The following is a 13,208-nucleotide window of genomic DNA, read 5'->3' as shown; positions in this document are numbered from 1 at the left end:
CTACCTTCATCTTCAGTGAAGTTGCATCATACATTTGTAATACAGTTAGATTATTTCCTCACAGTGTTCTTTCCATTCTGGAATCTGCCTATCTCTTAAGAGATTTTAAAATTATTTATACATCAAAGTTGAATATTTGTGCTATAAAGCTCTGTAAGTTGTGAAAAGTGCAGTCATTCATCTACCATTAAAATACCATACAGAGTAGTTTCTATGCCTTCATGAAAAACCCTGTGACTCACCTGTTCAGTCTTTCCCAGGTCAAACCCACAACCAGCATTGATTTGTTTACCATCTTCAGAATATTTCTTTTTCCAGAATGCCATATAATGGAAGCATACAATATTTAGATTTTTCTCATTGATCTTTTTAAAATTAACCACATGACTGGATGTATGGCTCAAATAGTAGAGCACCAGCTTTGCAAATGTGAAGCTCTGAGTTCAAACCCTATTTCAGCCAAAAACACACAAGGAAAATAAAATTAGCAATGTGTGCTTAAAGTTTAACTGTGTCTTTATGTAACCCTATAGCTCTTTCACCTGCCCTTTTCCCAGTAATGGGAAGGAAGCCAAGGTTCTCACTCTTGCTAAGCTCTATTCTTGGGCTATGTCTTCAACCTTCTTTTTGTTTTTTTAATTGCTGTATAGTATACTATTGTCTTTACATATGACAGTTTGTTTATCCATTCACCTGCTGAAAGACATATTGGTTGCTTCTAATTTTTGAAGGTTTAGAATCAAGTTGCTATAAATATTTGTGTGCAGCTTTTTATGTGAACTTATTTTCTTTGTATTAGCATATGTTAATTTTATTTTTTTCCTTTATTGTTGTGCTAGGTGGGAGTACATTGTGGCATTTATAAAGGTTCTTACAATGTATCAACTATATCATACTTGAATTCACACCTTCCACTGCCCTCCTTTATCCCCATCCCCCAATTCATGGAACAGTTTCAACAAGTATCATTTTGCATTCACATACATGTGTATACATTATTTGCACTGTGTTAATCAAAGGTATTGTATTTTATTTTATTGCAATATATAACATTTGTAAATTACTATTCTACCCTTCTCTCCATGTAGGTTTTAAACTTATGTTCTGTTTTGAAATGCTCAGCATTAGTCCTTAGCCAAAATTATCCTGGTCCTCACTTGCTTATATAAAACTAATTCTCTAGTAGATTACTCAAGAGAGAATGATAGGTGGAGAATTCCTTAAGTTTTTATGTGTTAAAAATTGAATCTCAATGACATTGATATTCAAAGGACATCCTGGTTGATACAACATTGTTGATTTATACTTTTTGTTCATTTAATATCTTAAACTATCTTTTATAATAATTTTAGAATTATAGCTTAGATTTATAATATCTTATACAGAGTTCCTATTGAAAACATACTCACTTTCTTTTATTATTATGTCTTTTGGTTGTATAGTCAGTTTTTCTTAACTAATGAGAAGCACTAGTGCTCTATTAGTCAAAGAAGTCCATACTTAATTCAGATTTTTGTATTTTATATTTAATGCCCTTCCAGTGTTCCAAAATTACATCCAAGCTACCACATTATGTTTAGCTGTCATGTCTCCTTAAGTTCTTCTTGGTTGTGATTACTTCTTAGATTTTTTTTGTTTTTCATGACTGTGACTGTTTCGAAGTACTTGACAAAGACTTTATAGAGCTTTCCTCAATTTGGATGCTTTTTCCATTCTTAGATAAGTTATGGGGTTTTGATAGGAGACTACAGAAGTCAAATGTTATTCTCATTACAATATTTTAATGGTACATACTATCAATATAATTGTGACTCTTGATATTAACCTCAGTCACCAAGCTGAGTTACTTCTTATCATATTTCTCCACTGTAAAGTCATACTTTTTCTTCTTTTAAGGGATAAGTCACTATATGCGCTCCATAATCAAGATTATTCTCCACCTCCTTGAAGATGAAATAGCTACATAGATTATTTGTAATTGCTCTGCACAGGATATTTGTTCCTTCACATTTATTTATTTAAACCTTTATTTTTATTAGCAGAAACTCATGGGTATTTACTTTATACTTAACATTATAATTCAAGACTGCTTTATTTTATTGCTGAAATTATTCCAGTTTAGGATACTGATCCTTTTCAACTGGCTTCTGTGTTCATATCAGCATGTGTGTATGTGCATGTGTTTGTACTTCTTTACTTTCTAGAGCTATAAGAAGCTGCAGGCTCAGACTCAGAAAGACAAATATACATTTTCTTTCATATGTGAAATCTAAATTTTAAAAAGACATGAAAGCATGAAGAGAACTATTGTGTGCAAGAGGACCAATGAGAGGAGGAGGGGACAAGAGAGGTGATAAAAGTACACAATGTGCAAGTACAAAAATGTCATAATGAAAACCATTATTATATATAACTAATAATAGTAAGAGTAATAAAAGGAGCTGATGTGTCATATTATATATTTTTATGTACCAGCCCATCAATAAGCCATTTTCCCAAGAAGTTTCTATTATTGGCTAATAATGTTAGTATAAAAACATATTTCTACTAAGAGGGCCTAGAAACAATGAGAACCAAGAGAAATGAGTAGAGAAGGTATTCAGAAATTGCATTTACATACATGTGCACATTTTTAAACACTGTATTCACTCCTCTACCCTCTTTCCCCACTACTTCCTACCTCCCATTTGTGCCAACCCTCCCCCCTGGGTAGGACCTGTTCCCCTTTCCCATAAGGGATTTCACTGTGACATTTCCATGCATGCATATAACATACTTGATAACATTCACTCCACTATTAACCTTTCTTATCCACCCTACTATTAACCTTTCTTATCCACCCTCTACACTCTCCCTTTCCTCCTTCCACATATCCAAGTGTCCCCTCCCTTTTCATTTCATGTCCATTTTCCCCATAGACTCCACATATGAGGGAAAACATGCAATAATACTTCTTTGTGAGACTAGCTTATTTTACATAATGTGTTCTAGAGTTCCATCCATTTTCCTTAAAAAGACACAATTTCATTTTTCTTTATGGTTAAATAATATCCTGTTTTGTATATATATCATATTTTATTTATCCATGATAGATTTGTGGGTTGAATTTATAGCTTGGCTGTTGTGCATAGTGCCATCATAAATATGGGTAGCTATGTGAACTGATCCTTCTGGGTTTATACCCAGAAGTAGTATATCTCAATCATATAGAAGAGTTATTTTTAATTCTTTGTGGATCCTATTGATTTCTATACTGACTGCATTAATTTGTATTTTCACCAGCATTGTACAAGGGTTCCTCTTCCCCACATCCTTGACAGTATTTGTTGTTATGTTTTTGATGATAGCCATCCTGACTGGGTTAGATGGAGTCTCAATGTAGTTTTCACTTGCATTTGCCTGATGCTTAAAGATGTTGGAATGAGGATCCAAGATGGCAACTAAGGTGCTGAACCAACAGCATGAGCTCTGTGACTCCAAAACCTTGCTGAGACACTGGAGCCACACTTGGAGGAAATCAAAACTTTGACACCCTGAACACCTAGCCCATAGAAAGCTTCTCCACACCATGTTACACTGAGAAAACAGGTGGGCTGCTGCCTCCACCTCCACGGCCTGGTGGCTCCAAACCTACCTGAGAGACATTTGGCACATCAAACAGGTGAGCACCAAGCATCACGCAGAATTCCCCAAGTCATCCCTGGGATAAACCAGCATAGCCCCCTTGGCAGACTGACCACCCAAAATAACAACAACAACAACAAAAAAACGGAATAAGCAGTAAACTGAAATCTAGCACACAGCGGAAAGGGCAGGATTGCTGAAAGTGCACCAGAGAAGAGGGAAGAAGCAAGGATCTAATCTCTGCAAACTATCAGTAAACAAATGCTGGAAAACAGGAAGGTCAAGAGTGGGTGGATGATAAGCTGCTGCCTGAAATAGGGTGGGTAGTAGTCCATAAAGCTTATCTCCTGAGCCAATGAGCAGCACCCAAAGCCAAATGGCTCTGCAAATTGAAAAACAGCGAAGCATCACAACACGCTGGCAGCAGGAGGCCTACTGACAGATCACTGACCTCGCCCCAGAGAAAGGCGATGAGGCAAAGAAACAAGGCCCCAGTAAACAAGCACAGTGAAAAGCCACCTCCAAAGCAGGACAGCTAGTGGACTACAGAGTTGATCTCCTGATCCTGAGGACAACATGCAAACTTAAATTGCCACACCTCACTGGGGCAGAAGCTGACCAAGCAGCTGCAGCTGAAAGACAGAAGTACAAAACACAACCCACAAACCAACCACCTGGAGAGACTACAATAGAGCTTCTGCTTAAATGCCAATACCAGGACTGGATGCTGGAGGAGTAACACCAGAACTTAAACTAAGACTGAAATTCTATTTTTCCTGAAACTGTAGATTTTTTTTTGTCTGTTTGTTTTTTGTTTGTTCATCTCTTCCTATTGATTTCTTTGGGTTTTGTTGCTGTTGTTAGTTTTATTATTGTGGATTTTCTACTACTTTTACTTTTACTCCTATTATCTTTTTTTCTTTTCATTTTCTATACTAACAACTTTATCATCATCATCCTCTCATCCCTACTCTCACCCCTCTTCACTCTCCATCCTTCTCCTGTGCTAAAACCCATTGCTCCACTCTCCAACAACTCATTCTGCCCCATCTCACCCACTCTCTTCCTCCAGTCCTCACTTTCCCCTCCCATTCTCCCCCAACCTATCACCAGACTACCCCTCCTTTCTTCAAACTCATCACCCACTAAACAACTTACTGTACCAACTTTACACAACCCCAAACCCCTGCAATCCCTAACACAAACACCCTCTTCTACAACAGAAATATACCCAAACACACACAAGGACCACAAAACAGCAGCCTCCACACTGCTTTCCCCACTCAACAACCCCACTTCCCTTCTCACTCTTTAAGGCCACTCTATCCAACTCCCCAAATTTCTATAGCTAGCATTGCAGACGTTAATCCCCCAACTGCTAATGCTTATGATATTACCACCAAGGGACCTTCTATATAACACATAAACTACTGGTCAGGTATTAAACTTGTGAATTAGTTAATACTAAATTACAGGCAGACCAGGGACAGAAATAGCACACCACTTTAGCTAAAAACCCAAGACAGCCAGAAAACAAAAATTAAATCAAGGGAAAGAAAACCACAAACTGGCTTATCAAGAACATAGTTGCACAGTACCAAGTGGAGTGATGGGAAGAAGAAAAAGGAATGGAAAACATTCTGCCCCCCCCAAAATAATTTAATACAGGATTCAGAAGGAATCAGAAGAGTAGACATAAGCAATAATAAGAAAGACATAACATTTTTGCTGGTTGAGATAAGGAAAGCTATACAGAAAGGTTCCTAGCATTGTTTCCATGCACAAGTGTATTACAACCTAAATTGATTCATCTCTACCCGACCTCTTCACTACTTCCCAGTCACCTTCCCATATTGAACTCTGTTGTTTTAAGGTTATTGTATTAGCTCCTCTGCAGTGGGCTCATCAAACACTTTAAAGTTTTGTGTTTCCTACCTTTCTCTATTCCTCCTGTATGTGTCCTTCCCTTAGTGTGTGACCCATGTCACACACTTAACTATACTCTTGCAAGGTAGGTGCTCTACCACATGGGCCACACTTCTAAGCCCTTTTTGCTCTGGTTATTTTGGAGAAAGAATTTCACTTTTTCCCAGGCTAGCCTCAGCCTGCACCATGATTCTCTTATTTTAAACTTCCTGCTGTTTCTGGGATGACAGGTGTGTACCGCCACAACCAACTTGTTTCCATTGGGATGGAGTCTCACAATCTGGGCTGATGGAACTGAGATGGTCCTGATCTCAGTCTCCCAAGTGCTAGGATTACAGATGTGAGCCACAAGTACTGGGCTTAATTTTTAATTCTTTACATATTCTGGAGATTAATCCCCTGATGGATGAATAGCTGGCAAAATTTTTCTTTCATTCTGTAGGCTATGTCTTCACTCTGTTAATTTTTCCTGAGAATTCCAAGATGGCGGCTAGAGGGAGGAAGCAGAAAGCGACCCTCCTATAGTGAAATCTTGGAGAGACGCTGGAGACACACTTAGCAGGCATAATCACCGAGAAAAGGCATAACTTTGACCCCTCCACATCTCCAGCCGGCGCAGAGAATCTCCACTTCACGTTAAACGGAGAACCGAGGAGGCCCCCGGGGCCGCCAGTGGCCGGTGCCCATACGGCTTGGGAAGACGCGGACCAGGTGAGCTTCGCGGTACCGCGGTAGCCCCACAGACAAGCCTGGCCAGAGCAGCATAGCCCCCTGGACAGACTGACCTCCACCCAGGAAAAAAAGAGAAACTGAGTACTAAGCAATAAGAACAGTTAAGACACGCTGGAAAGAGGGTGGGGTGCCCTGAGCGCTGAAGATTGGGGGAAGGGAACCCTTCCCGGGACTGTAAATAAACGAGCCGGGCGGGCCGGAGAGGCTCTGGCGGGAGCGGGGCGCGCCCAGCAACCAGGAGCGGGGACGCTTGTGAGAGGAGGGAAGACCCACTTCCCACGTGAACTGTAAATAAACACGCAGGCCTGACAACGCGGGGCAGTGGCACCTTTCCCAGTGCATGGAAAGGGGAAAGCCTGTAGCTTTGCACAGGAGAACTCTGAGCAAACAAAGCCTGTGGGACCAGGTGAGTGCTAGCTCACCCCAGAGATCTGCATAAATAACGCCGCCAGCTACAGGCTGAGAGCAGCAGGCAGGCAAGCCACAGTTGCAGATACCACTCTCAGAACTGCCTCCAGACGCTTTTTTTTCTTTTTCTCCCTACCTTTGATGAGAGAAAAACCGAATTACACCTGCAAGCCGAAAAGCTTACTGAAACTGTATTGCATTTGAACTGGGGACACTTGGTGGGGCTTTTTTTTTTTTTTTTTCTTCTGTGTGTGTGTGAGTGTAGTTTTGTTCTACTTTATGCATCCCCTTTGATGAGACAACTACAGAACAACATCTGAGGCACCAACTCCAGGACTGGAGATTGAGACGGACATCCAAATTATTAAGACTGAAATTGCATTGCATATAAACTTGGAAGTTTTTTGGTTTTTTTTTTTTTTTTAATTTTCTATTTTCCATTTTATTTTAATTCATTTTTATAAATAGATATTACTTTCATATACTTATTTTTTATTTTTTTTATCTTTGATTTTCAATCCTCTCTCTGTCTCTCTATTGTCTGTTCAGCTTACTGTCGATTAGTACACTAACACTCCCTATTTATACCTTTGAAACTCTCTTGTCTGATACCTTGTTCTGCTTTCTCCCTCTTGTCTGTATATTTGTTTTCCCCTTTTCTTTAACTTCTTGCTTTCCATCTCAGCTCACTCTTCCATTCTCAATATTACCATTGTTATTATTACAAGCTAGAAAATACTTAATTACACACAGTACAGGGACAGTAACAACACCAAGGACAATGACAGGAAGACAGAAAAAACAAGGAAACCAGTTTCCCCACAGCAAAAAATTAGTACAGGAACCAGAGGGGAATGAAGAGAACAGAAACTCAGATCCAGACTCCAACAAAATGAAGATAAACTATGCCAAAGGACCCAATGAAGCCCACAAGAATAATTTAAAAGAAGACATACTACAAGTACTCAATGAGAATTTTATAGAGATGATACTGGATAGGGTCAACCAAAATGTACAGGAGACACTCAAGAAATTCCAAGACAATAAAAATAGAGAATTTGAAAAAGCAAAAGAAGAAATAAAGGAAACCATAGAAGCACTGTATAAACACCAAAGTGAAAGAGAGAACACAATGAATAAATGGATAAATGAACTCAGGACAAAAATAGACAACAATAAAGAAGAAAACAGCCAGGATATGGAAAACCTCAGAAAAAAGAACGAAACAGAACTGCAAAACAAAACGGAAGGCCAATCCAGCAGAATAGAACAAACAGAAGACAGAATCTCAGAACTTGAAGATGAAATGGTAATTAAAGGAAAAACTGAAGAACTATTAATTAAACAACTCAAGAGCTGTGAAAAGAAAATGCAAGAACTCACTGACTCCATCAAAAGACCAAACTTGAGAATCATGGGCATCGAAGAAGGAGAAGAGGTGCAAGCGAAGGGAATGCGTAATATATTCAACAAAATAATAACGGAAAATTTCTCAAATCTAGAGAAAGAGATTCCCATACAAATGCAAGAGGCCTCCAGGACACCAAACAGACCAGATCAAAATAGAACTACTCCACGACATATCATCATTAAAACAACAAGTTCAGAAACTAAGGAAAGAATATTGAAGGCTGAAAGAGAGAAAAAACAAGTAACATACAAAGGTAAACCCATCAAAATCACAGCAGACTTCTCAACAGAAACATTAAAAGCAAGAAGAGCGTGGGGTGAGATCTTCCGGGCACTGAATGAAAATAACTTCAACCCCAGGATACTCTACCCAGCAAAGCTATCATTCAAAATAGATGGAGCAATAAAAGTCTTCCATGATAAGCAGAAACTAAAACAATATGTGACCACAAAGCCACCATTACAAAAGATTCTGCAAGGGATCCTGCACACAGAAAGTGACACCCAACTTAACCATGAAAAGGCAGGCAGCACCAAACCACAGGATAAGAAAAAGCAAGACAGTAGAGAGTAACATCAAGTTAGGTACACACAATCAAACCTTCAAACAACTAAGATAACTAAATGGCAGGAATCACCACATACCTATCAGTACTAACACTTAATGTTAATGGACTTAATTCACCCATCAAAAGACACCGTTTGACAAAATGGATTAAAAAAGAAGATCCAACAATTTGTTGCTTACAGGAGACTCATCTCACCGACAGAAATAAGCATATGCTTAGGATGAAAGGCTGGAAGAAGATTTACCAAGCCAATGGCCCCCGAAAACAAGCAGGAGTAGCAATACTTATCTCTGACAAAGTAGACTTCAAACCTACCTTGATCAAATGAGATAAAGAAGGACATTCCATACTAATAAAAGGGGAAATAGACCAAAAGGAAATAATAATCATCATTCTGTACGCACCCAATGTCAACGCACCCAATTTCATCAAACATACCCTGAAAGACCTAAAAGCATATATAAACGCCAACACAGTGGTTGTGGGAGACTTTAACACCCCATTATCATCAATAGATAGGTCATCCAAACAAAAACTCAATAAAGAAATCCAAGATCTAAAATATGCAATAGATCAAGTGGACCTAGTAGATGTCTACAGAACATTTTATCCAACCTCTACACAATATACATTCTTCTCAGCAGCCCATGGAACCTTCTCCAAAATAGATCATATCCTAGGGCACAAAGCAAGCCTCAGCAAATATAAGAAAATAGAAATAATACCATGCATACTATCTGACCACAATGCAGTAAAAGTAGAACTCAACAACAAAAGTAAAGACAAAAAACATGCAAACAGCTGGAAACTAAATAACTCATTACTTAATGAAGAATGGATCATCGATGCAATAAAAGAGGAAATTAAAAAGTTCCTAGAAGTCAATGAAAATGAAAACACAACCTACCGGAACCTATGGGACACAGCTAAGGCAGTCTTGAGAGGAAAGTTTATAGCCATGAGTGCATATATTAAAAAGATTGAAAGATCCCAAATCAATGACCTAATGATACATCTCAAACTCCTAGAAAAACAAGAACAAGCAAATCCCAAAACAAATAGAAGGAGAGAAATAATAAAAATAAGAGCTGAAATCAATGAAATAGAAACCAAAAAAACCATACAAAGAATTAATGAAACAAAAAGTTGGTTCTTTGAAAAAATAAACAAGATCGATAGACCCCTGGCAAACCTGACTAAAATGAGGAGAGAAAAAACCCAAATTAGTAGAATCAGGAATGCAAAAGGGGAGATAACAACAAACACCATGGAAGTTCAGGAAATCATCAGAGACTACTTTGAGAACCTATATTCAAATAAATTTGAAAATCTAAAAGAAATGGACAGATTTCTAGATACATATGATCATCCAAAACTGAACCAAGAGGAAATTAATCACCTGAATAGACGTATAACACAAAATGAAATTGAAGCAGCAATCAAGAGTCTCCCCAAAATGAAAAGTCCAGGACCTGATGGATTCTCTGCTGAATTTTATCAGACCTTTAAAGAAGAACTGATATCAACCCTCCTTAAACTGTTCCATGAAACAGAAAGGGAAGGAAAACTGCCAAACACCTTTTATGAAGCCAGTATTACACTTATCCCAAAACCAGGCAAAGACACCTCCAAAAAGGAGAACTATAGGCCAATCTCCTTAATGAACATTGATGCAAAAATCCTCAACAAAATAATGGCAAATCGAATTCAGCAACACATCAAAATTCACCACGACCAGGTAGGGTTCATCCCAGGGATGCAGGGGTGGTTCAACATACGAAAATCAATAAACGTAATAAACCACATTAACAGAAGCAAAGACAAAAACCACTTAATCATCTCAATAGATGCAGAAAAAGCCTTTGATAAGATCCAACATCATTTCATGATAAAAGCTCTAAGAAAACTAGGAATAGAAGGAAAGTTCCTCAACATTATAAAAGCTATATATGACAAACCTACAGCCAGCATTATACTTAATGGAGAAAAATTAAAACCATTCCCTCTAAAATCAGGAACCAGACAAGGATGCCCACTATCTCCACTCCTATTCAACATAGTACTGGAATTCCTAGCCAGAGCAATTAGGCAAGAAGAAGGAATAAAAGGAATACAAATAGGTAAAGAAACTGTCAAAATATCCCTATTTGCAGACGACATGATCCTATACCTTAAAGACCCAAAAAACTCTACTCAGAAGCTTCTAGACATCATCAATAGCTATAGCAAGGTAGCAGGATATAAAATCAACATAGAAAAATCATTAGCATTTCTATACACTAACAATGAGCAAACTGAAAAAGAATGTATGAAAACAATTCCATTTACAATAGCCTCAAACAAAATCAAATACCTAGGTGTAAACCTAACAAAAGATGTGAAAGACCTCTACAAGGAAAACTATACACTTCTGAAGAAAGAGATTGAGGAAGACTATAGAAAGTGGAGAGATCTCCCATGCTCATGGATTGGTAGAATCAACATAGTAAAAATGTCAATACTCCCCAAAGTAATCTACATGTTTAATGCAATTCCCATCAAAATTCCAATGACATTCATTAAAGAGATTGAAAAATCTACTGTTAAATTTATATGGAAACACAAGAGGCCACGAATAGCCAAGGCAATACTCAGTCAAAAGAACAATGCAGGAGGTATCACAATACCTGACTTCAAACTATATTACAAAGCAATAACAATAAAAACAGCATGGTACTGGCACAAAAACAGACATGAAGACCAGTGGAACAGAATAGAGGATCCAGATATGAAGCCACACAACTATGAGCAACTTATCTTTGACAAAGGAGCTAAAAATATACGATGGAGAAATAGCAGCCTCTTCAACAAAAACTGCTGGGAAAACTGGTTAGCAGTCTGCAAAAAACTGAAACTAGATCCATGTATATCACCCTATACCAAGATTAACTCAAAATGGATCAAGGATCTTAATATCAGACCCCAAACACTTAAGTTGATACAAGAAAGAGTAGGAAATACTCTGGAGTTAGTAGGTATAGGTAAGAACTTTCTCAATGAAACCCCAGCAGCACAGCAACTAAGAGATAGCATAGATAAATGGGACCTCATACAACTAAAAAGCTTCTGTTCTTCAAAAGAAATGCTCTCTAAACTGAAGAGAACACCCACAGAGTGGGAGAAAATATTTGCCAATTATACATCAGACAAAGGACTGATAACCAGAATATACAGGGAACTTAAAAAACTAAATTCTCCCAAAACTAATGAACCAATAAAGAAATGGGCATGTGAACTAAACAGAACTTTCTCAAAAGAAGAAATTCAAATGGCCAGAAAACACATGAAAAAATGTTCACCATCTCTAGCAATAAAGGCAATGCAAATTAAAACCACACTAAGATTCCACCTCACCCCTGTTAGAATAGCCATCATCAGCAACACCACCAACAACAGGTGTTGGCGAGGATGCGGGGAAAAAGGAACCCTCTTACACTGTTGGTGGGAATGTAGACTAGTACAACCACTCTGGAAAAAAATTTGGAGGCTACTTAAAAAGCTGGACATCGATCTACCATTTGATCCAGCAATACCACTCTTGGGGATATACCCAAAAGACTGTTACTCCAGAGGCACCTGCACATCCATGTTTATTGCAGCACTATTCACAATAGCCAAGTTATGGAAACAGCCAAGATGCCCCAGCACTGACGAATGGATTAAGAAAATGTGGTATCTATACACAATGGAATTTTATGCAGCCATGAAGAAGAACGAAATGTTATCATTCGCTGGTAAATGGATGGAATTGGAGAACATCATTCTGAGTGAGGTTAGCCTGGCTCAAAAGACCAAAAATCGTATGTTCTCCCTCATATGTGGACATTAGATCAAGGGCAAACACAACAAGGGGATTGGACTATGAGCACATGATAAAAGCGAGAGCACACAAGGGAGGGGTGAGGATAGGTAAGACACCTAAAAAACTAGCTAGCATTCGTTGCCCTTAATGCAGAGAAACTAAAGCAGGTACCTTAAAGCAACTGAGGCCAATAGGAGAAGGGGACCAGGAACTAGAGAAAAGGTTAGATCAAAAAGAATTAACCTAGAAGGTAACACCCACGCACAGGAAATCAATGTGAGTCAATGCCCTGTATAGCTATCCTTATCTCAACCAGCAAAACCCCTTGTTCCTTCCTATTATTGCTTATACTCTCTCTACAACAAAATTAGAGATAAGGGCAAAATAGTTTTTGCTGGGTATTGAGGGGGGGAGCGGGAGGGGGTGGAGTGGGTCGTAAGGGAGGGGGTGGGGGCAGGGGGGAGAAATGAACCAAGCCTTGTATGCACATATGACTAATAAAAGAAAAATGAAAAAAAAAATTTTCCTTAGTTCTGGAGAAGCTTTTCAATTCAAAGCAATCCTGTTTATCAATTCTTTCTATTATTTCATAAGGTATTAGAATCCTACTCAGAAACACATTGCCTATACCTAGACCTTGAAATGCTTTCTCTAAGTTTTCCTCCAGTAAGATCAAAGTTTCTTTCTTTACATTAAAG

The sequence above is a fragment of the Castor canadensis genome, chromosome X (genome assembly GCF_047511655.1).
Source record: "Castor canadensis chromosome X, mCasCan1.hap1v2, whole genome shotgun sequence".
Taxonomy (NCBI): Eukaryota; Metazoa; Chordata; class Mammalia; order Rodentia; family Castoridae; genus Castor; species Castor canadensis.
The sequence above is the reverse complement of the archived record's forward strand: the minus strand, read 5'-3'. Positions refer to the sequence as shown.